The sequence below is a fragment of the Suricata suricatta genome, chromosome 9 (genome assembly GCF_006229205.1).
Source record: "Suricata suricatta isolate VVHF042 chromosome 9, meerkat_22Aug2017_6uvM2_HiC, whole genome shotgun sequence".
Classification (NCBI taxonomy): Eukaryota; Metazoa; Chordata; class Mammalia; order Carnivora; family Herpestidae; genus Suricata; species Suricata suricatta.
This window is the reverse complement of record NC_043708.1, coordinates 13,057,171-13,080,941: the sequence shown is the minus strand read 5'-3', so window position 1 is coordinate 13,080,941 and position 23,771 is coordinate 13,057,171. Positions and strand designations below refer to the sequence as shown.

The following is a 23,771-nucleotide window of genomic DNA, read 5'->3' as shown; positions in this document are numbered from 1 at the left end:
TCAGTCGGTTAAGCGTCCAACTACTTCGGCTCAGGTCATGATCTCATGGTTGGTGAGTTCGAGTCCCGCATTGGGCTCTGTGCTGACGGATCAGAGCCAGGAGCCTGCTTTAGATACTGTGTCTCCCTCACCTCTGCCCCTCCCCTGCTTGTGCACACGTAAATGCGTGCTCTCTCTCTCTCTCTCTCAAATAAATAAACATCAAAAAATTTTTTTAAAAAGGGAAGGAAATCCCGACACAATGTGGATAAACCTTGAGGACATTATGTGAGGTTAAATAAGCCAGTCAAAAAAAGATAAATACTGTAGGATTTGACTTATATGGAAAGGCCTATAATAGTCTAACTCATAGAAACAGAAAGTACAATGGTGGCTGCCAGGGGCTGGGAGAAGGGGGAAATGGGAGTTGGTTAATGTGTATAGAGTTTCAGTTTTGCAAGATAAAAAAGTTCTATAGGTTGGTCACACAACGATGTGAATATAGTTAACACCCCTGCACTGTACGCTTAAAAATGCTAAAGATCATCAGGGCATCTGGGGGGCTCCGGAGGGTAAGTGTCTGACTCTTGATTTCAGCTCCTGTCATGATCTCAACAGTTAGTGAGATGGAGGCCCGCATCGGGCTCTGGGCGGACAGGGAAAGAGCCTGCTTGGGATCCTCTCTGTCTCTCTCCCTCTCTCTGCCCCTCCCCTGTTAGCATTCTCACTCTCTCAAAATAAATAAACATTTTTTAAAAGCGGTTAAGAGCATTAAAAAAATAAACAAGAACAACTACATGAGCTGTCTTAAGCACTGGAAGAGTACATTTAGAAATGACATTTAGGCAGCCTGGAAATTGGCCATCATTTACATTGAGAGCCTGGGGATCAAGATGAAGAGATGCAGGTCTAAGGGGAAAATGCTAAAGTAAAAGGAACAAGGGTGGATAGTTACTTGTGACAGATGGAGGAGTAACTCGAGACTATGCAGATAAAGACCTAGAGGTCATAGGGCTGGAGAGGAAAATGACCTTTAGCATAAAAATAGGGTCTGACCCCCCCCCCTAAAAATCATCACATTCTAAAGACATCTGGAAACTTTAGAAGCAAAACCTGAGGTTTCATGAATCTCGGAATATATACTGGAAAGTATTTAAAAGTCCACAGGGTGCAGACATCAGTGCAGCTTCAGACACATCACACACACTTGTCAGTGTCGTTAAGCCACACAGTCTCGCTGCATCACCAACGGGGCAGCTGGTGAATGTAAAGAAGACCGAATACGGTGAGACCTTCAGAATATTGCCCCTCATCAGTGAAGACGCTCTTATCTGAAGCAATCTGGACCAAGGGCCAATCAGCTGATTTTTAACAGTCTGTTGAAAGGGAGGAAACGCATAAAAAACGGACACACAGGCTGTGGATGCTGCTGGTGTTGCCAGCAGACCCCCAGCTGCTAGACATGTCACCTGCTTAGAGTTCTGGCTGAGAACCTCAGTGGCCTCGCCCCCTCACCCGAGGAAGGCCCCCCAACACGAGGAAGGCGCCTCGCTGAGGCTGACGGCCCCCCACCCCCGGGGGCAGCCCCGTCCATGGCCTGCTCAGTGCAGGAGGACAAGTACCAATCTCTCTGCCACATCTCTGCAGGGTGGTGGGCTCAGCACTCCCTGCGGCACTGGCCAGGGCCGGAGGTACAATTCACTGTCTGTTTACCCTGCCTGCCTGGCTCCCACACAGGCCGGGGTCCAGGAGCACCTTCAACACACGTTCTGAGCACCTCTCTCCACCTCAGGGTCTGTTTCCCAATCTATACACATCCATAACTTAAGTGTTTAATTTTAAATGTGAAATATAAGCCTGCATTTATTCCCTGAAATGGTGATTTATGTCAAAGCCTGCAATCTTTAAGACCAGGTCCATGGTTCAGCATGCCTTTTTCTCTTTCTTACATAAACTACGCTGAATATGAATTACCTATGATTTCCAGTTTTGGTTTCCTGAAAGTATACAAACTGAAAGACCACTAGAAAACGATCTAGATGTGGAATCCCTCTAAAAAAAATTTTTTTTACCACCTCCCCAATCTAACAATTATCTCGCCCATAGTTAATGTGACAGCTTTTTCTAAAAATTTAAAAGCTAATAAAATATACATTATATAATATTTACCTTCTTAGACATTCCTTTTTAAAATTTTTTAAATGTTCATTTATTTTTGAGAGCAAGAGAGAGACAGAGTGTGAATAGGGGAGGGGCAAAGAGAGAAGGAGACATAGGACCCGAAGCAGGCTCCAGGCTCTGTGCTACAGCTCAGAGCCTGATGCGGGGCTTAATCAAAAACTGCAAGATCATGACCTGAGCTGAAGTCAGACGCTTAACTGAGCCACACAGGCACCCTCTTTCCTAGCCATTTCTAGGTGTACCCGTTCGGTCGTAGTAAGTACATTCACACTGTTGTGCCACCTTCACCACCACTCAGCTCCAGAACTCTTTCCTTCTCACAAGGTTGAAACCCTGTCCCCATTAAACCCTCATGCCCCGCCCCTCCCTGGCCCTTGGCACTCACCATTCTACTTTATGTCTCTATGAAAATAACTACTCTATGGACCTCAGATCATTTTTTTTAGTTTAGTGATTTTTAGTATGTCTTTCCAAACTGAATTATAGAAAAAGCAGTTCTCTTTTGTATTCCTGTCTGCCTAATGTTTAATTAAATCACATAATCACAATAATAAGTTCAACTGGCATAGATAGGTTTTTTTTTAATGTTTATTTATTTTTGAAGGAGAGAGAAACAAGGAGTGAGTGGAGGAGGGGTAGACACACACACACACACACACACACACACACACGCACATGTACACAATCTGAAGCAGGCTCCAGGCTGTCAGCACAGAGCTCAACGCAGGGCTCGAACTCCTGAACCATGAGATTGTGACCTGAGCCAAAGTGACATGCTTAACTGACTGAGCCACCCAGGCGTCCCTGGCATAGATAGGTTTGAGAACAAACAACACGAACAGGTTTGGGAACAAATACAACTCAGTGTGAGCAGAAGCACAGGAGTGAACTAGAGACAAGCCTCCCGATGACCAGCAGTCAGCACACTGTGGCCGTCTGCAGGACTGCTTTGCATAGGGACCGGAAGCTTCTTTTAAGCTGGTGGACTGGATAAGACTTCTATTGTATAAAAACAGATATTGCTAGCGCTGATTGAGCACCTATTATGTGACAGGTGCTGTCTAACTTGCAGGGTATCCCTCAAGCTTCATAATCCGTGAGGCAAATATTCTTTATTTTATATATGAGAAACGAAGGCACAGAAAAGTACTCTAGCAATTTATCCAAAGTCACACCACTAAGAAGTAGCAGGACTGACATTTTCAAGTTAGTGTGAATCAAAGCCTGTCCTCACCTCCACCGGCCACATTGGCTCTCCAAATGAATATTAAATAAAAGGGGTAACAAGTTTAAAAATATAAGAAGTGATCCGCCATTTTCTGCTGGCATTGTACAAAATACATCACATTTAGTTTGTTTTTAAAGAGTATAATTAAACCAGGAATGTGCTTAGATCCTCATAAGAAAGGAGCGAAGGCAATGCAATCTACAATTGTCATTTGTTTACATAGGAATGATTTCAGTTAATGGAAGACGGAAGTGTTAGCCAGCCTTTGTGAGGAAAGAGCTGAAGTCAGACATTTTAATTGTGCTCTCAGATTAACACATACACAAAATAAGGTGGAAAATTTATAGACTATAATAAAAGCTAAGTGTGTTACATCTCAAGATAACTCTTTGAATTAAAAACAAAACAAAACAGAGAGCCAGCACATCTAAAATAATTCAGAGTCAGCTAGTAAGTGACTAATCCAAGATGTCTCATTATGACCAATTGCACCAACACCCACATAGAAAAACCAAGCCACAGTTTTTTTATTTAGAAGTATTTTCCCAAGAAAATAAAACATGAATTTACGGTTGTCTTTTAAAAAGAAAAACGAGTGACATTTCAAAACAGATACAGACAACATTATAAGCCAACCCCCCCCACCCAAAAGTGGGGTATATGAGGTTGCCAAACCGTAATGAGCAGAAGCAAGCTCCGTGTACGAGCCTGCGGGATGCGGGCAGGCAGAAGGGCGCTCGCCTTCCGGGGCCCTGTGGCCCATGTCGGGGGCTACATGCAGAACTACAGCTCCACGGCCACAAGCAGGAGGTCCTCCTTGCTCTGCAGTGCGTCCAGGACACTGGCACACAAAGACAGCAGAGGACATTGCCGATAGCACAGCACACCGAGCAAGGCAACCTGTGCCATTCAGCTCTTGTCTGTACCAACAATCAGTGAAACGGGACGTCAGCAGACACACATCTAAGATGCAGGCACTCTCCCAGACATCCTGGGACAACTTATTTTTCATGGAACTATGTGACCTTGGTGCCCATTTCTAGATGAACACCTTCCTCCGAACATCAGTCCCAAATTGATGCGATCATCAGCCCCACACTTGCTCTGCCCTTGTGTCTGTCTCCTGTCACACTGAACGGAGCCACCGTTCACTGAGACTACCAGGACAGAGGCCTGGGAGCCCCTAGTCACCTTCACTGTACATCCTATCACTAGGGTCCTATGGATTTAGATGCAAAGCTCCATTTCATGCACCTGCTCATCTACCATTCCCATAGCTTAGGCCCTGAACTCTTGCAAGAAGTCTTCTTCTTAGTACTGACCAGTTTGGCCAAGGGCTCTGGTACATAATCTTCTTATTTACTGAGCTCCCACTTTTATATATGGGCCTTCGGTCAAGTTGCACAATTTTTCAGAAAAAAAGGAAGATAATGGTACTTACTGATAAATATGGCTTGTTAAGTTGAATAACAATAAACACTGGCTAAGGGCCCTGCCTCCAGCACCAGGGAGCCGAAGATGAAAGTTCTAGCTCTACCCTAGAGTTTCAGACTAGTGGGGCAGAGAGTCCAAGAAGGAGGAAAGACTGATTGGGGACAATGGACAAGAATTGAAAGAGAACTCATCGAAAATGAGGTAATTAGGTAAAAACCCAATGCCTGATACCTGGTTCACTTAATAAATGCCTTTTGGTTGATTTCTAACCCCTCCTCCCCTGCTAGGGTTTCTAACTGTTACTGACCTAACTTTTATCTTTCTGGAAGTTCATATATATAAAATCACCAACAAAATGCCTGATGGTCACTGGCTCGTTTTTTGGAGAAGCTCTCGTTTCCCGTTAACGTGCTCCTCTCTGAAGGCTTGTTATTTTTGGCACCTTCTCTTACAGTCATCCATGTTTACTATGTAACGATGCTCACTGGTTCACTGGGAAATAGGTTTCTTAAACTTCTTTCCACCTCCGTTAGAAGGTTCCTTGGAGGAGATATGTTCTGAATCAACTTCTAGACAGGAAAAGCGTGTAGTCTGGAACGCAGAGAGAATAGGACATCTTTTGATTCTAACACTTCGTGATTTTCATCACCGTACCTCATTATCTTACATCATCTGTTATCCTCTACAAGAGAATAAAAAGGAAGAAGATGCCGGAAATAATAAGGCGAAAACCAGAAATTCTGATATCCCACTTCTGTTCATGGATAAGAAATGAAATGAATAACTTGGCTCACAGTTGCTTCCACATTCCGGACAGTATCAGGCAGCAAATAGTGTTTGACGTTACAAGCTGTGGAGGTTTGAAGGCACATCTGCGAATTCTCTGGCCTAACAGCCCTTCCGTTACGTGTGACGTGCGGACCCTGGGGCTTCCTCCATGCTCTCCTCTCCGGGATCACTCACGCGGCCCCGAGGAGAGAGCCTCCTGGACACAGCAGGCACTAAATCACCAGGTGCCTGAGTGAGCCATCCCGGAAGTGAATCCTCCAGCCCCAGTCAAGCCTTCAAATGACTGTGACTCGGGCCGCATTTTGAATGTAGCCTCAGGAGAGGACAGGAGCCAGAACCCTCGGCTGAGCCACGCCCAGATTCCTGACCCACCGGCACCGGCACCGAGATACTGAATGTTTATGGCTTTAATCTGCTAAGTGTCAGGGTCATTGGCAGCGCAAAAATAAAGAGCCAAGACTCAGGTCAATTGGGTATTAGGGATACGGTTTTTGTAATCAGGATAGCATAATTTCCTTCATTAAAAAACAATTCCCTCCATTTCTTTCCTCAGGAGCACAGAACTGTGAGAGGTAAGACAACACAGAGTTAATGCTGGTTCCGCTCCTTCCCTGCTTCAAGTCCTCCACCCCCGAAAAGAAACTACTGTTTCAAATACTAGAACTAGACAACAAAAAGACAACGGTGGGTTGTCTTCTTAAAAAATAAATTTTTTTTTAGAAAGGTATGTGGCAAGGCAGTCATAATGAAAGCAAATGACTCATCACTAAATTGTAAGAATTGGGCAAATAGAGCAAAGTCATCCTAGATACAAAGCATGGGTTTTGAGTGTTATCAGAACTAGTGATCTGGGCGTTCAAATAATTTCATTTATTTAAAAATATAATTGCTTATGGGTAGTGGGAATTAGTATTTAAAGTTTCAAGGTTTCATACGTGCAACCAAAAGAAAGGACATTTTATTATTTACCTCAAAATTGGGGTTCCTTTTTTCACAATCATTTACACCTGATTTCTCCCAGAAACTACCCTGGGGCTTGGGAATCAACTGACAGAAACTATAGTCTCTGACATCCAGGAACTCACAGAAGGTAGATAAGTATGTCTCATGTGAACAAGACCCATGGGGAGATTTTAAAATATGGACACACATTTCTAGAAACTCATATACCAAAGGCGAAGGAGTGGGACCCAGAGATCTCCATGTTTTAAAACTCATAATCGATTCCAATTCTTAGGCTGGTGTTTCTCCTTCGCAAGGGTGGACAGTCATAGAGCACAAACCCAAGTCATGGGGATGAAAGGCGCCACACAGGGAACAGAGTTAATGATACTGTAATCGTGTTATATGGTGACAGACGACAGATCCATTTGTGGGGGGCACAGCATAACACCTAGAGCTGTTGAATCACTATACTGTATGCCTGAAACTCATATAACATTGTGTCAACTATATTTCAGTTAAAAAAATACAATATAACCCATTTACTCCATCATCAAATATTTACTGAACACCTGATCTGTACTGGAGGTGCTTGATGCTGGGGGAGGGGTACTACTGAATATGAGAAAATAGGCACCAGGAGTCTGAAGGGTTAGGGTTGGCCGCGTGAAGGGGGAGATGATGGTCCCTCATTGGCAGAGGTGTTCCCTCTAGGGAACAGGAAAGGGAGAGCACACAGGAGTCTGACCACATCTTCAGATGTGGAACCATGCTACATGGTAGGCTTGAGGACTAAGTGAAAGAATAAAGTAGTACATTCATGCGTTCTGAGATTTTTTCCATTGGAAAGAGACCTAATTGATCCTCTAGTACAATTCTCTGACTTCAAAGATAAAAAACTCCAGATGTTGACCCAGGGTCATGTAACAAAGACAGACACAGAACCTAGTTCCTGTGACTCCAGTTCTAATGTATTTTTTTCTTAACTGGCTCCTCTTAGGAGTAAACGGTGTCTTCAAGAACCAGAATGAGGCCAAAGTATATTTCCCAATTCTAAAAAGCTGTGTCATTATTATAGCATACTATCTCAGAAGCTATCAATCTGGGTCATTTTTGAAAAGATACAATCAAGAAAGAAAAAGTAAGGTGGATGTAAAAACCATCTTTGAAGCTATTTTGGTTGTGACTGTCGGAAAATGTCTGACTTTAAACTCTAGTAGGCATAAAATGAGCTTATAGAAAATACTAGTTTTGGAATCTGAATCAATGACCTAGAAATAAGTCTCAGAGAGGGATAAGCAAAATTTTGGAAGAGAAGAATCAAAGAAAATAAAAACGTTATTTCCAAATGGTTTGTAAAAATAATGTTTTTGAGTTACAATGTGGAAATAGGTACATTTTAAATCTACAGGTATTAATAACAGGCTAGCATTTTGTTACTAGTCCGGTAAGGAGTGGATTTCCTTCAAAGGGGTTGCTTACTGGAAATAACTGAGGGACCGTGTAGTGCAGTCTCACCAAGAACACAAATTTTTCTTCCTTTTCAGGGTCATTGCCATCTAGCGTCCCTTTCCACCACTCTTCTGAAGTCACTGAAAGGTCAACATTTGGTCCTTCTCCTGTACAAAATCAAACTCAGACTCTTATTTCTTGACCTCTCTGTTCACTCTGTCTTCCTGAAACAGTGTCTTCTCTTTGTTTCCATGATCCAGTTTCCTGGATCTCCTCTGACCATTCCTTGTCTGGCTTCCCTCCTCCCTATGGCCATGCTCTCAATGCTCTGCCTGGTCCACTCTCTTTCTAATCCTCCATTTATGCTAATGTAACACCATGGTTGTTCTACTTGCCTAGGCCCCCAGCCCTTGGAGCTAACCTCTTTGCATTGCTTCCCAATATCCAATCCGTTCTTGACGCTATCAGCTTCTTTCTGGGTAACATTTCTAAGACTGACTTCCTTTCACATGCCCATCTCCTTTTCCCTTGAAGCAGGGCCTCATCAATTAGGCCCCATTGACAATGGCTTCCTGTGGACCAGCCACCTCTTCATTCTTGGTACCGCCTGCAGCCAGACGAAGACCTTGCTCATCATGTCCCTTCCTTGTTCAAGAACCACTGCATGCCCTGCTGAACCCAACCTCAGCACCCCTAACATGGAAAGACTTTCCCTTTTGCAAGCCAAAACTAATACATTCTTACGGTCCACCACCTTGGTTGCTTTCAAAACCTAACCTACTTCCATAGTGAAGTTTATTTTCCCCAGCAGCCACATCTGGAATGCTCACATCTCATACTCAATTATTACAACTAAAACGCAGGTCTGGTAGACACCACATTAATGGGGAGCCAGCAAAAGGGTTTCCATATATATATTTGCTAAATTGAACTAAATTATATTGCAGCTATGCCAAAGCCTAATTTTAATCATGTAAAGATTGAGGGAGAATGGAAAGCACATTTTGCTTTAATTTAATGGTTATTACTTTGATTTCTTAAAGTTTAATAACAGAAATAGATACACATTGAAAGCTTTTTTAATTCCAAAAATCACGGGGACAAAACCTTTAAATATTTTTCTTAGTTTTCTCTCCTCTGGTATTTTGGATAGATTTTATGGCTCTGAATAAAAAGGGGTCTTTTTATTAATGACAATGGGTAGACTCAAATTTGTGAAGGAAGAATTGTGTCCAAAACACTGTGGGTCAGAGAGAGATTTTCCAAATGGGAAATGAATTCTGACAGGAAGCTGCCTGCTGGGAAATGAAGGAAGGCTTTGAAAAGCCAGAAATCACGATCACATTTTAGTTGTGTTGACTGGTCTGAAACACATATGTGAAATCTATAATATATAAGTTGTTCTGAAAAGAATTTAATTACACAGAAGAGGAAGCCAAAGATCTTTTAAAAATCTGAGCACCCATGTCATCAGTGTGTTAATATGGCACAGTTAACAGGTCTGCCTTATGAAATAACTGCTGTCCAAGCATTCTCTGCAAGACTTACAAAGCTCACTGCCTTCACATCAAGGTTAGCTCCTGGTTAGGTAAAACTAGCAGGAAGTTGCTATGACAAGATATATTGTTTAAAATCATGTGTGAAAATTAAATCATAATATGTACTTGTACCTAATTTCCTCGGCATTATTTCTTTCTACTCTCGTGTGAAATGTTGTTTTCATTCATTCCCTGAGCGCTCACTGAGCACTGTCCAAAGCTCCAGGGATTCAACCATCTCAATTCAAAAAGGAATTCACAGCCAAATAGGGGAGCTCACAGGTTTGGTGGGAAGAAATGAACAGTAAAGGACAGGAAAGAACTTAAAAGGAAAGACATACACTACATGGAAACTTTTAGCTTTACTTCTAGATTTATTAATTGAAGAATAATACAACAACTCAATGTTAAATAAAGGTAGCTGCCAACTTGGTTATGGTCAGATTCCGTTTTCTGAAATTCTCATGTCTTTTGAAATTCTCATGAATGTGTCAGGCCGAGATACCCATGAGCAACAGCCCCGAACCTGTTCAGACGCTATGAAACGGTGACTGTGTGTCTGCGACACTTTTTAACACCTACGGATAAGTAATTATCCCTACATTTATTTCATGAGAAATGTAACTGTTGATACTTTTATTTCCTAGTTTCTTGTGACAATAATTTCCTCATCAGTGTAAAAGAAATTCAGAAGTATCTTATGATATTGTTACCAAACACTTCTGAAAGGATCACAGGGAATCGTTACAGAAATGTTATAAAATGCACAGACGATTGAAAGGGCTCCGTAATGACCCAATCTAACAATTCTGCGGAAAGTATCAATACAGCAAAGAAAACCTTGGAATCGAGCAATGCTGTCATAAGTTCAGGGAAAATGGAATAAAGCCAACTGCAAAAGTAAACTTATCTGGCCTGAGATGCTCTCCTCTTCCTTTCCAGGACCCACACCTCCCCCTCCCCCCGCACCCCTGCGGGGCTGCCCTCTCACTCCAGCCATTGTTCCTCATCTTATCTCATTCAGTGGCACTAGGCTGGGAATAACCTGCTACTATCTATTTTCCATGTTTTTGCCTTTCTTCCCAGACAGAACATGGGATGTTCCCTGAGGATAGGAAGTGTGCCTTTTATGGCTCTGTATCCCCGGGAACTAGGAGGCATCCTGTATAGCAATCTTGTGGGTGAGGATGTGTGTGCTTCTTTCCAATTTAATATCTATGTGAATATTAACAGCATGTAGCTGGTCAGCAAGAAGAGAGCTGGGATTAAAAATTTTAAATATATATATATATTTTGCCTTATTTGGGAACATTTCTGAGAAATCAATATAGCCTTGTAGTATCTAGACAAGTAAATGTTATAAGAAATGACACTATTCCTGTTTTTAAAAAACCCTGAAAATTCATTTATTCTGAATTTAAAAATCTCTTTTAACTTAGATAAAATAGAGAACAAAGATCATCAAACCTTTCACTAAGCAATAGCCCTTATTTGCACCTTCCTCCCCTCCTGACAAACTCTAGTTTATAAAGTTATTCTAATACATCCAAGGAGGAATACTGTAATTTTTAAAATTAATAGTTTAAAATAATGCAAAATTGTCCTGAACAGACGGGGCTGCATCTTTTTTGAATTCCATCTACCACAGCCACACCCCTGGGCTCAAATGCTTAAGGTGCAGGAATATCAGAAACAATGACTGGATAATCTGAGCCGTCCCAGCAGATTGGTGACTGAACGTCAGGACGAAGGACCCTGAGATGGTCCCAGTGACCACTCTGAAAATAATTCCCTTCCCATCTGCTTGCTGATGCCCACATTTCTCTAACATTCTACAAGCAGACAAAACGTTTAAGGCGGAAATACCTCTGGGCCGTCAGCTTTGCCTGGTTCTTCCCCAGACCTGCCCCCTGCCCCCACGGCTGGTGTGGGGCAGCCCCGGGGTTTTCGAGGGAAGCCCCGCAGCTCCGGGGGGCCGCTACCCCCTTGCTCACAGAGACTGGTTTTCAGATTAGCAAACACTCTTGGTCCTCGTAGTTCGTTCGGGGGTGTCCCACCACCTCAGGGAGATGCCCAGGACTTCTGACCCTGTTGAGGAGGGCAGCTCTCAGCTGAGGCTGGTGAGCTGGGGGCGGTGAGGGCTGGAGATGCTGCAATCAGTAGAAGGGTGTCAGACCAATCACAGTGGACTCTGGAGGCGGAGGGGGGCAGCCGAAGACTACCAGAGATCCAGAGCGGAGCCCCAGCCTCCATAAAATTACACCCAAGGCCATCTCACCTCTCCTGGGTTCCGTTGTGTGAACCAATAGGTTTCACTTATCACTTAAGGCAATTTGAGTTACAATGGGTCACAGATTTACATCCTAGCGGAAGGCAACAGACTGATTCAAAATTGCATCATAAAGTTCTGGTAAGTTGTATCAGGTCCTTTCCTGAAATCTGGTGTTGATGGACAGACTGACAGATGAGCCCTGGGCATTTGAAGGACGAGGAGATGTCACAGGGAGAAGGAAAAGGCACTTTATAAAAAGATCACTGGGGTTCTGAACAATGTTTTTTAAATGTCACCTTACGCCTAAGCCTTGGTTGTTAGGGAACCTGAGTTTTAAATTCCAGGATTTTAGACACCGTGTCAGGAGTGATGAGAAAGACATTCTGAAGCGGGGGCCTTCATGGGCACCTCGCAAATCACAAACCACACAGAAGAGGCAACGGCAGCATGTCCTATGCTCCCTTCGGATTTTAATTTTAATCCATGAATAGATTTCCCTTCTTTAAACCTCAGTTACACGTAGAGTCAGGTCCACATGGTCTAGGTTGTCGCTCTTTTGCTTAAAGGCTTAAGGTCAAACCCCAGACCTTTGAGATCCCAAGCCCCGGACGCAGCAACAACACTTGGTGACCAGCGCCGCATCTCTGTCGGGGCTCCTGAGCCCACAGCCCTGCCTCGCCAAGCCTCCCCGGCAGCTCCTCCCGTGGACTATGGATTTCTTCCTCCTCTGGGTTTTATGCAACCTGTGATTCTGCCTGAGATGCTCTCCACATGGCTTGGCCGTCCCCACCCTCCTCATGTGGCTAACTGGACCTGACCCCAAGTCCTTCCTGAAACACCCACCTCCTCCGAGAAACCGTCACAGCCCCCACGTCCATCAGGGCCCCCACTTACAGGCAGTTATGATAGCCTTTGCTTTATCAAATGTAGGAGGGAGAGATGTGTGATGGTCTGGTTTTCGTGTGATCATTTACCTAAGGTCGACTTTCCCGAATGAACTGTCCCCAAGTATGAATGCAGGAGCAGGGCCGCTTGCCCATTGCCAGTTGACAGGGCCTGACTGTGCTGAACGCTCTCATGATTTCTATGCAGTGTGATTCTTCAGTGTCTTTCCTGAGGCCAGCGTCCATGCCTTACACATAATTCCTACCTACAATCACTCGGTCATTGGCATCCTCAGTCAGAGCTCAGCCCTCCCCAGCCCACTCTCCACACCTCATCTCCAGCAATGCAGCGTCTACTGCTGCCTTGCCATATATTAACACTTGGCCTTTTCTGGAATTGTTGAGTTCAGAAGCAACACAAAGAAAGAAGAGATAAAAAAGCTGGACTGTCTTAGGGAAGCTAGGCCCCAGGGAGCAAAGTCCATGCTGAGCTGTTCTTCCCTTGTTTTATCCCAACATAACTTCCCTTGCTCTGCCTTAATCTTTCATTTCACTTTGTTTTAGGGCATGAATAATCTATACTTGTTTAATTTGATAAGCATTTTCTCTTAATATGCAAATGCCTTTGGAAGGATTAAGGGGCTATCAGTCCCGCACACTTTAGTGTGAATTAGCTTAAGCAAAATACATCCCTATTATCATCCAGCTAAGATCAGCTATAATGAGGAAATTAAGAGTTTTGATGGGGTGGGAAGTGGAGAACAAGTAGCTGGTGATTTTGGAATAGGAAGATACAAGGACACTGGTGATCTCTGAAGTATGAGGACAATGAAGAAAGGGTGATCCTAGAGCCCAGAAAGGCAGAGGAGAGACTGTGCCTTTTTCTTTCTGTATTTTAGTTAAAACAATTTTTTTAATGTTTGTTTACTTTTGAGAGAGAGAGAGAGAGAGAGAGAGAGAGAGAGAGAGAGAGAGAGAGAGAGAGAGAGAGAGAGAGAGAGAGAGAGAAGGTACGAGGGGCAGAGAGAGGGAGACACAGAATCCAAAGCAGGCTCCAGGGACCAAGCTGTCAGCATAGAGCCCAATGCGGGGCTCGAACTCACAAACTACAAGATCATGACCTGAGCTGAAGTCGGATGTTCAACTGACTGAGCCACCCAGGCGCCCCTTTCATTCCAAAAGGACACAAAGGCTTAGGGTACGGGTCAACCATACTAGGAATTAAAGATGCCTAGGTAATTAAGCATCATTTTATCACACTCTCTGGGGATTACATTCCAGGTTCCAGATTCAACTTCCCCAAACTTCGGAAACCAATCCATTCTTAGCTGGGGACTAAACTTTGTTTCTTCCAAAGGAGAAACTGAGCTATGCCCCTTACCAGTGTGTCATAAACAACTGTTTAGCTGGTGGGTCAACAGTGTGCGATCTGATCACTGAATTGAAGAGCTGGCTCTGAGGAGAAGCCCCGGAGGACGGAACAAGAATAAAAAGTTCTTTCTGATCACCTCCCAAGGCCTTCGTGTATTTGTAGGATGGAGTGGCCTGCCCTTCAAATTATGCATTGTAATTCAACCACCGCTGTGTGGGAGACTGTGTGGTCCTCAGGAAGAGCTTATGATATGAAATATTCTTACTACGAGGGAAGATACTTTGACTTTGTATCAAGCCCTACCAAAATGAGGCCCGGTATAAGTACACATCAAGAGAAAATTATTTCCCCGAATTAGGTAGTGAGCCGTCTTCTGTGAAGTGCTCTCCTGAATCTATTGTAACTGGGGGCTCTCTTCCCGGGTTCTCAGGCTCCGAGCAGCCCCGAGGACCTCCTGGGGGAGGCGCACTCCTGCTTTCTTTCACTGCGGTGCCTTGTTTCCAGGGTTCTGTAAGTCAGTTTAAAGTCTTTATTTATTTTTTTCTGTAGCCAAATAAAGACAGATCTGCAAGCCAAGGATAAAGATACTTTAAACTCTGCCTTTGACACCCATTTCATGTTAAGTAATTGAGTTCCCTCATCAGGATTGGGAGGAAAACGACATTCACACCACTCATGAGAGTATCAGAAACCAAGCACTGTTAAATTCTGCTTGCTTTCTTACAGAAACAATGTGGACACTTGGTCTCATTCCAGCATGGTAAAGAAATAAAGCCATGCTAGCTAAATAAAAATATCTCTAATGTGCTGTTCCCTCCCCCGCTGCTCACACTTTAGGAATGTTAAATCCAGCTTATCTCAAAACATTAACTATCCAGATACAGATGACATTGTTTTGATGAGAAGGAAATGAATGTAATGGAATTCATTAAAAAGACGGGTGATAGGATCTCGACAACCTCCCACTGGCCTCCCTCCTGCCCAGAGGCCACAGAGCTTGGCCCACTTGTCCTTACCACACCCCTTCCAACCGACACACCTTATGGCATTCTGATTTCCATCAGATAAAAGAAAAAAAAAAGTCTATACACTCACGTGATATTATTAGAATCAGCGGATTAAATGACAAGGCTCCACATTGTTAAAAGCATGAGCTTTACAATTCACAAGACCCAGTTCGCATTCTGGTTAGGAGAACACAAAAAGTCAACTCGGCTGTCTCCAAGCTCTCCCTCGGGGGCACCTGGGTGGCTCAGTCGGTTGAGCGTCCATTTTCAGCTCAGGTCATGATTTTATGGTCCATGAGTTTGAGCCCCGCATCAGGCTCTGTGCTGACAGCTCAGAGCCTGGAGCCTGCTTTGAATTCTGTGTTTCCCTCTCTCTCTGTCTCTCCCCCAATCATGCTCTGTTTGTCTCTCTCTCAAAAATAAACATTAAAAAAAATTTTTTTTAAAGAGTAAATGAAACAAAGTGCCAACAGCCATTTGGTCTATAGAAGGTGATAAAAATATTCAGCTCATGGTATGATGACAACATCCTAAAGGTGACCTCACAAAGAATGTAGTGCCTTGACCCTCAAGGTCTGCAAGACCAAGGGGGGGGGGTTGCTGTTCTCCCACACGTGGTAAGGGACGAATGCCCCGAAGCCTCGTTCTAGGCAAAGCTGTCGGCAAGGAGCCGCACTCATTCTCGAAGGACACAAGAAGCACAAAATTCTCCTTAGAGTTTAGCCTCCTGAGAAGATTCGAAGAACCCTTCTCTCTCCTGACTACATAGAAGATAGACTTGGGAAGGGAGACAAGATGGGCTTCCCCAATCCCCAAGGCCAGAGAAGCTGGAATAGTATGCATAATGTTTCCCGATTTCTCACATGCCTGGGCGATGTCCCCTCAGCACCATAAATAGAGAAAGCATTCACAAGCTGTTTTTAGGAATGATGAAAATGAACTGTATCTAGAATTAGACTTCAAACTAAAATAATTTCTAATTAGTCTTAGCTTAAGCAAATATGAGAGCACTTAATTTGCGACACAACGGTCCCTCTTTTTCCATAGGGGACGCGTTCCAAGACCCCAACGGGTGTCTAAATCGGCAGATAATACCAAATCCTTAGGCACACTAGTTTTTCCTATACATACATACCTAGCACAACGTTTCTTTGGTAAAGCAGGCCCAGGAAGAGGTCACAGGCACACCTCGGAGGTATTGGGGGTTTGGGCCCAAACCACGGCTTACAGAGCCGACCCCACAATAAAGCAAGTGAAATGAGCTCTGGCTTCCAGGCATGCACAAAAGTTACACGTGCATTCTACTTGTAGTCCATGAAGGGTGGAACACCATTACATCTAAAAAAAAGAAAAAATGTCTACACCTAAATTTTAAAATGCTTTATTACTAAAAATGCTAACCCTCAGCTGAGCTTTCAACAAGTTGTAATCACTGATTGCAGATCACCATAGCAATAATAATAGAAAAGTTTGAAATAGTACGAGAATTGCCAAAACGAAGTGAGTAAATGCTGTTGGAAAAAAGGCGCCGATAGACCTGCTTGAGGCAGGGTTGCCACAAACCTTCAATTTATAAAAAGAATGCAATACCTGCACAGTGCAATACCGCAAGGTGCAGTCAGCCGGGGCATGACATTTGCAACAACACCTAATAAAACAGAAAATTATAACATTTTAATGAAAGTTGGGCGAATGTGTTCTTTCAAAACACCTGATTGTGCTGTAATAGAGCTTCTTGTAACGCCGGGAGATGACAAAATGCCTACGGTGAGTGTGAGTGGCCTTGGTGTGGCGTGAGGCTTCTACTGCCCTTCTGAAGACACATCAGAAGGGTCCTCTGCTTGTGGACCGCGGGGGAGTGCTGGTCGCTGAGACCGTGGGTGGAAGCCACTGTAACCTCAGGACCTATCTGTTATCCAAAAAAGGTAAAAAAAAAAAAAAACCCTGAACCTCTCCAGAATTTCTCCCACAAAGGTATGTAGATATATGCTTTTCCCGTTGGATGCTGTAGGGACCTTATGGAAAGACACTACCCTCCACCCTACTAAAATCCACAGAAATCAAACAGCTGTTACATAATCATAGAAATTCAGTAATTCTAATTATAAACTAAATTTCCCTCAGTTTATCGCAAAACTGTATTATATAATACATGAAACAAAGAGTATATATATGTAACAAATAACTGCATTGGGAGGCACGATAATAAAACCCAAATTTGCAAACCCATCCCCAACTTAACTAGAAAGTGACCAACGCTATTGTAGCTACGTGTGTGGTCCTTCCTGATCTCAGCCCTGTGCCTCGCCTTCCGAAGGAATCACTCTCCTGAGTTTGGAATGTATCATTCCCTCGCTTTTCAAAATAATTATTTTCCAAATATAGACCTTCAAATATATGTTAATTACTTGGCTAAACAATGCAGAAACTTTGAGATGTTTCTCCCAGTGGACCTCCGTTTGCAGCAGAGAACGCAGGAGACGCCGAGCTTGAGTATGGCTTGACTGTTGTCATTCTTCCTTAACAGGCATTATGTGCCCTGCTCCTCATCTCCCGAGAGAACCGGCTGAAGTTCTGGGGCTACTCGTGGTCTCTGCCCATAGCACTCACAAATTTCCCTTCATTCTCACTCAGTCTATACAGCTGTTGTCTGAAAAGGGGGTAGAACTTTCTGTCCGCCCACTATGAATCTTCGTACTAGTCGTCACCCAGAGCAGACTCAAGGCTGCCTGCCATGTTGGTGAGGAAGTCTTCTTGCAACAACCCAGACGCTGTCTGGGCAGCTCTCCGTAACGGACCGCAACCCCCTTCCCAAGTCCCCTTTCTTAACAAGTAACAAAGCAGAGGATCGTTATCATCTGGTTGACCATCTAATTTGGTCAACAAATTGCTGCTAATCCTCATGGACTTGCCTCATCAGGGACCATGATTTCCTCATCCTTCTTCCAGAAAGCCATGTCACTGTCAGCCGCCCATCCTTGTTGATAAAACTGTTAAAAACTGTGAAGGACCTGGGGAGTTCAGCCTCCCTGCAGGCTAGCAAGGTAGCCCGCCACAGATTCATGGCTGCTGGCCGCGGACTCAGGTCTGCTGGCTCACAAAGGACTCCATTACCCACACGGCACAGCCAGCGGCATGACGGTCGGCACATTTATGTCAGTTCCCTTTACCCCGAGTCCTGTGGGGATGCAGATGGGCCCAGGTCAGCGCCTATGCATATGGAGGGCTGCATTATGGAAGGGGAAGCCTGAGTTTAGGGAACCCGATTCTTTTAAAATGGTTGATAAGCAATGTCTGCCTTTTGTTCTGGAGAGAGACCCTAACTCTATCTTCTAAGCCTGTTCACTAGCCAAACATCTTTGGAAAGATATTCTGGAACAAAGGAAAGTCAGTGCCTCCCTCACAACATCTTTAGAAACAAGAGAGGTCCACTGAAAACAGTCTCTATCTGTTATACTCTAAAATTGTTCTTTAAAGGTTTTGTTGTATGATTGTTTTAAATTCTATCTTGAACCCAGAAGTGGCAGTCCTGTTTAGAGAGCCTCTTGGAGGAATGTGTGTCTGTGTGCAGCAAAGGGTTCTCCCCAGAGGGGTGTGTTTATTAGGGTTGACAAATACGAGGTTCATAAGTTCAGGCATTCAGAAGTTTGGAGGGAATCTTTCTGTTTTTTCCTCTATTGGGCAAGAATAATGATTTTGCTCTGTAACGTTAGCTTGGAGTTTAGTCAAGAATTCTAAAAGACATAAAGCTCTGCTGTAAGAAGGAACGATGAAAATACCAGAAGCTCTAGCCCGTGGCTGCACGGCCAGCAGGCTCCTTCGGATGATGGAAGCGCTCGGTTGCAGTGAAGCCACTAGCTCACATTATCCTACAATTTGCACGTTTTCCTCCCAAATCTGCCGGTTTCCCCATGTTACTAATGCACTGACCTCTTCCTTCCGTGACCCTGTCATTTATTCCTATTCTTTGAGTCCATCATGCTCCTTGCATTACGAACAGACTGACCTCCCCTTTATGTTATCCTGCAATTTACACCTCTCCCCCCACTCCATCAGGTTTCTCACGCCACTCCTAATGTACTGACGTCTCCCAATTTGGACTGCATTTCTGCAATTTGTGCTCATATTTTCAGAAAAGCCGGGGAAATGCTGCATTGTTACTGCGTGCCGAGACCTAAAGAACAGAGACTGCTGAGAGGGAGGGCTCTGAACTTCACCACGACCCTTTGGATGGGGCTCTGGATTTAGGAAGGCGTCAGGAAGTGATTAAATATGATGAGGGTCCTGAGCGGATGGCTAAGTACATGATGAAAAGGAAGACGAACGTTTCCTAATCTGTCCTTTAGGAAAGCTCCAGGGGCTCTACAGAATGAGAAAAGTCTGTAACAACTAGCTTAATTTACATTTAACATACTCTTTTTTATTACATTCATATCAAAGAGATGCTTTTTCATATATTAACATTTTCTCTCAGTTCGTACTATTGCTATTTGCCGTATCTCTTTCTGGTTACTCTACGGCAGGATTTCCTACGGAATGTGCTACCTGCATGGAGTCTGAAAGGAGTTGGAGGGGGACGTAGGTGACTCAGTCAGTTAAGCATCCAACTTCTGCTCAGGTCATAACCTTGTGGTTCGTGGGTTCAAGCCCCACCTCAGGCTCTGTGCTGACAGCTCAGAGCCTGGAGCCTGCTTCAGATCTGTGTCTCTCTCTCTCTGCCCCTCCCCTGCTCATGCTCTGGCTCTCTCTCTCTCTCAGGAATAAACATTAAAAAAAGAAAAGAAAAAAAATGAGTTGGAGATGGCCAAAGGGAGATAAGGTTAAGACTATTCCAGATACAGAGCGCTACAGAGTACTATATGTGCAAAGGCAGAGGTGCAGGTCTGAAGTCTTTAGAGAACCTTAAATATTTCAGAGGAGTCGGAGTGCTACACGAATAGTACAGTGGCTGAACCAGATCATGGAAGAACGCCCTTTGGAGGAATCTAGAGGTTACACTCAAGGTTAACTGGGAGCCATTAAAGAGTTTGAAGCAAGGAGAGTCATGTGCTTACATCTGAAATCAGAATAATCTTTCTGACGGTGGTATGGAGGTTATATTAGAAGGGAGAGGATACTGGAAGTAGGAAAACTAATTAAGAGAGCACATATTAGCTGGAAAGGACACGATGAGGGCAACGGTTATGGGCCGAACTGTGTCCCCTACAATTCATGTTGAAGTCTTCAATGTCAGTGTTTCAGAACGTGACTCTGTTTGGAGATAGGCTATTTGAAGGGTTAATTAGCTTTAAGTGAGGTCACTAGGGTGGCCCTAATCCATCATGACGGGTGTCCTGAGAAGAGGAAAACAGGACACATACACAGAGAGAGAAGACAGCACACAGGCCTCAGAAAAAACCCAACCCGCTGATACCTTGATCTCAGACTTCTAACCTCCAGAATTGCAAGAAGATGAATTTTGATTGCTTACGCCATCCAGTCTGTGGTGTTTGTTATAGCAAGTGAGCACAGCATGGGTCAAGGATGGCGAGGAGGAAAGTAACCTGAGTTACACCTGGGTGGTAGGACGGGCGGAGTCTGGTGACCAGTTGGTTATAATGGTTAAGAGAAGACACAGGTTTAGAGGACGCTGGTGAGGGCAACTGGGCAGATGGTGATACTGTGAACCAAGAAGAGTAAGAAAAGATGAGCAGGTCTGACGGGAAGGACAACATAAAGCATTTAGAGCGTGTGGAGTTTGAGGGGTTGATGGAGACATCCAGAGAGAGATGTTTAGCAGGATAGAAAGCTATAGGCCTGGAATTCAGAAAACACGACTGAGATAAAGACACGGAACTAGGGAGTCCTCCACATGGAAGGGAAGACTGTGAATGAAATCTCCCAGAGGACGGAGGTAGGTAAAGGGGAGAAAATTGGGAGGGTCATGCGGGCAGAGGCCCAGCCGCTGAAGGAGACAGTAAGGAAGGTAGGACCAGGCCCAGGACCGAGCACTGTCACGTGTCAGTGGAAAGGCTATTCCAGGAAGGGAGTAGTCACCGGGGCTGAAGACTGACAAGAGGTCAGAGATTAGAGAGTATTCCTTGAATTTGATAATTAGGAGATTACTGGTGAAACTGAGCAAAACCGTTTGGCAGAGCTCTCACCGGTGGAAGCCATGCTGTACTGAGTTGAGGAATGAAGAGACTGGGGAAAATGAGCACAGCAAGCACGGACGGCTCATGGCTGAGTTGGACTTGGAGGCGATGCAGGGTCCAGAGAGGGTTCTAGAGAGAGTTCCAGTGCCATCACCGGCAGCGGTGGTGCCGGCGCTGGAGGAAGGGTGGGTGTAGGGCTACGAAGCAGATGGGGGCTGCAGAGGTCATACACGAAGATCAGAGGGTGCTGGGCCTCTCTGACGTGTTACGTCTCCTGGCCTTCCAATATCATCCTTACAACGAGCTGTTCCTGCTCCTGTTTAGGGTGGCTGATTTGAATGAGGGCAAATTCCTGTTCAGAGTGTGTTTACGGGTGTAGGTGGCCCACTTCCAGATTACTCTGCACAGGCTTCTCTGCAGTGTGAGGACGAGCACACCATCTGATGGGAAGGGGTGAGCTGGGGCAGGGGAACCACGGAGGGGGCGGTAAATCAGGAAGGAGAAGAGGAACTTTATCCCCTGGTGGTGCTGCTCCTCATGGCTAAAACTGGGTGAATTCTAGTTGCTTTCTGTGCATTCACTCTCCTGCCAGCCTGGAAATTCCTTGCCTGCAGTGACCTGCCAGTGCTGTAGCCTCGCCCAGCTGCACAGTGCCAGGCACTTAGAGGGAGCGCAACCAGTACCGAACGGAAGTTCCCCCATGGCTGTGTACAGAGCACGGCCCTGGGTCTTCACCACCACCCACCCCCATGCCCAGGTTCCGCTCATAAGGCAGGAAAGAGCCCAGAGCCCAATGAGCCTCCACGGGGCACGTCTACACCCTCTAATGAGGCTAAGGCTCAAGGCTGTGTGACTGAAGGGTTAGAGACCAACTCTCCAGGTAGGTGACCAAAACTATTTGAGCGAAGTCAAAGTTACATCCAGGGAAATACGGTAAGGAGGCTGAGAAAGGGTCTTAAAGGGCAGAGTAAAGTGAACTGGGTGGAGATGATATTTAACACACAAAAGCTGAAAACGATTCAGAACCAGGGGGCTATGAAATGTTTGTTTGGGCTTAAGGTGCATAATTATCTTATTCCATTGATTCTCAGGACACTTTTCCCACAATTTAACAATCTCTAAAATTACGATTCATTTTACAATCATTGGTATCTTATCATTGTGTCATAGTTTAATGGGCAGAATTTTTTCTTTCATTAGTGGTACATAATATGATGGTGCCCGAGAATTAATGTGTCTCAGACTTAATGATACGGTATTTTACTCTATGAAAGGGTGTAGCAGTTGTTTTGATCTGCCGCTTTAATTACAAGTACTCAGCTTTAGCAATGGGTAAATTTTGAGTACTATCTCAAAAACAGAGTGTCTCAAAAGGCACCCCTTCATATATTAAGACACTGAGTAACTATTTTGAGAGCCAACTGTGCACTTTAATTTACCGCTCTCCAAACAGTGAGCAGTAAGGGCTCTAATTGGCAGAAAGGGCTGTTATGCTATATCATGAGTGATGACATTCAGGTCCCAAAACTCGATAATAAAAAGAGCCTGATTATTACCATTTTTTTGTGTGCAATCGTTTGTATGTCTGTAATTAAGTCTGTGCCTTCTCTCCAACACTCCAGAATGCTGATCACTTACTTCATGGGTGGGGAAGAAAAAGACTGGAGACTCTGCTCTTTCAAAAGTCAGAAGAGAAATTCTAGCTTGCAGTTGGGACAGACGAAAAGATAGCTCCGAAGAATACTTTGAGACCATAGCTTTCACCAGATGGACGCTGTGGCAACTGTGGGCTTTGGGTTTGTATTGCTTTCAGTGTTTGCAGGTCAAATCTAAATTCATATATTGGAAGTGTGATCGACTTTCACTGCCGAATATGGGATGGATGGATTTATTTGCTTATTTTTAAATGCGGCTACTGGCCTTTAGAAGCTATTATTTACATAAAGGTACTTTTGAACTTTACAAACATGTTGGATGCTACCTCCTGTCCAAATATTTTAAATAAGGTAGTAGATATATACAAAGCAACAATCCATATCTGAAATAATGAAATGAAAAACGGAAATCATTGCCAAATGCCTTCCTAAATAATATTTTTAAAATAATCATTTTCACACATCAGCTTTTGTCTTACTAAATTAAAGTTTGCTTTCTTAAAATATTAAACCATACGAACATCTAAATGTGTCTTCAATGTTTTACGCAAAGAATATGGAGTATACTTCATACGTCTACTTTAGGGAGCTATTTTGATGATTATGACCATTCAGTGTCTAACATTGTTAACTGATCCAAGAGACAGTTAACAAATGTGAATATTTATCTTAACTTTCTTCGAGGTCTGAATTCACTTTTCATCTTGGTTTTTCTCATTTTCATCTTGTACCTGATTACTTTACAAGGCGTATGCCTCTTCTCTTCCCTTAATTGCTTTCTGTACTTCCTTTTCCATTCTTTTTTTCCATTGCTTGTTGCTAAGCGATGCGCACAACAGTAGGATATACATTCATTACCTTTGGACATGGCCCACTTGGTATTATTTTCCTCTACTCCATTACC

General features: G+C 44.0%; 1 protein-coding gene across 7 annotated transcripts in view; it reads right to left on the bottom strand.

The window, feature by feature from the left end:
• The window catches only part of EFCAB11 (EF-hand calcium binding domain 11), a 150,228-nt gene that overhangs the window by 58,023 nt on the left and 68,434 nt on the right, over positions 1-23,771 (bottom strand). The window lies entirely within an intron of this gene.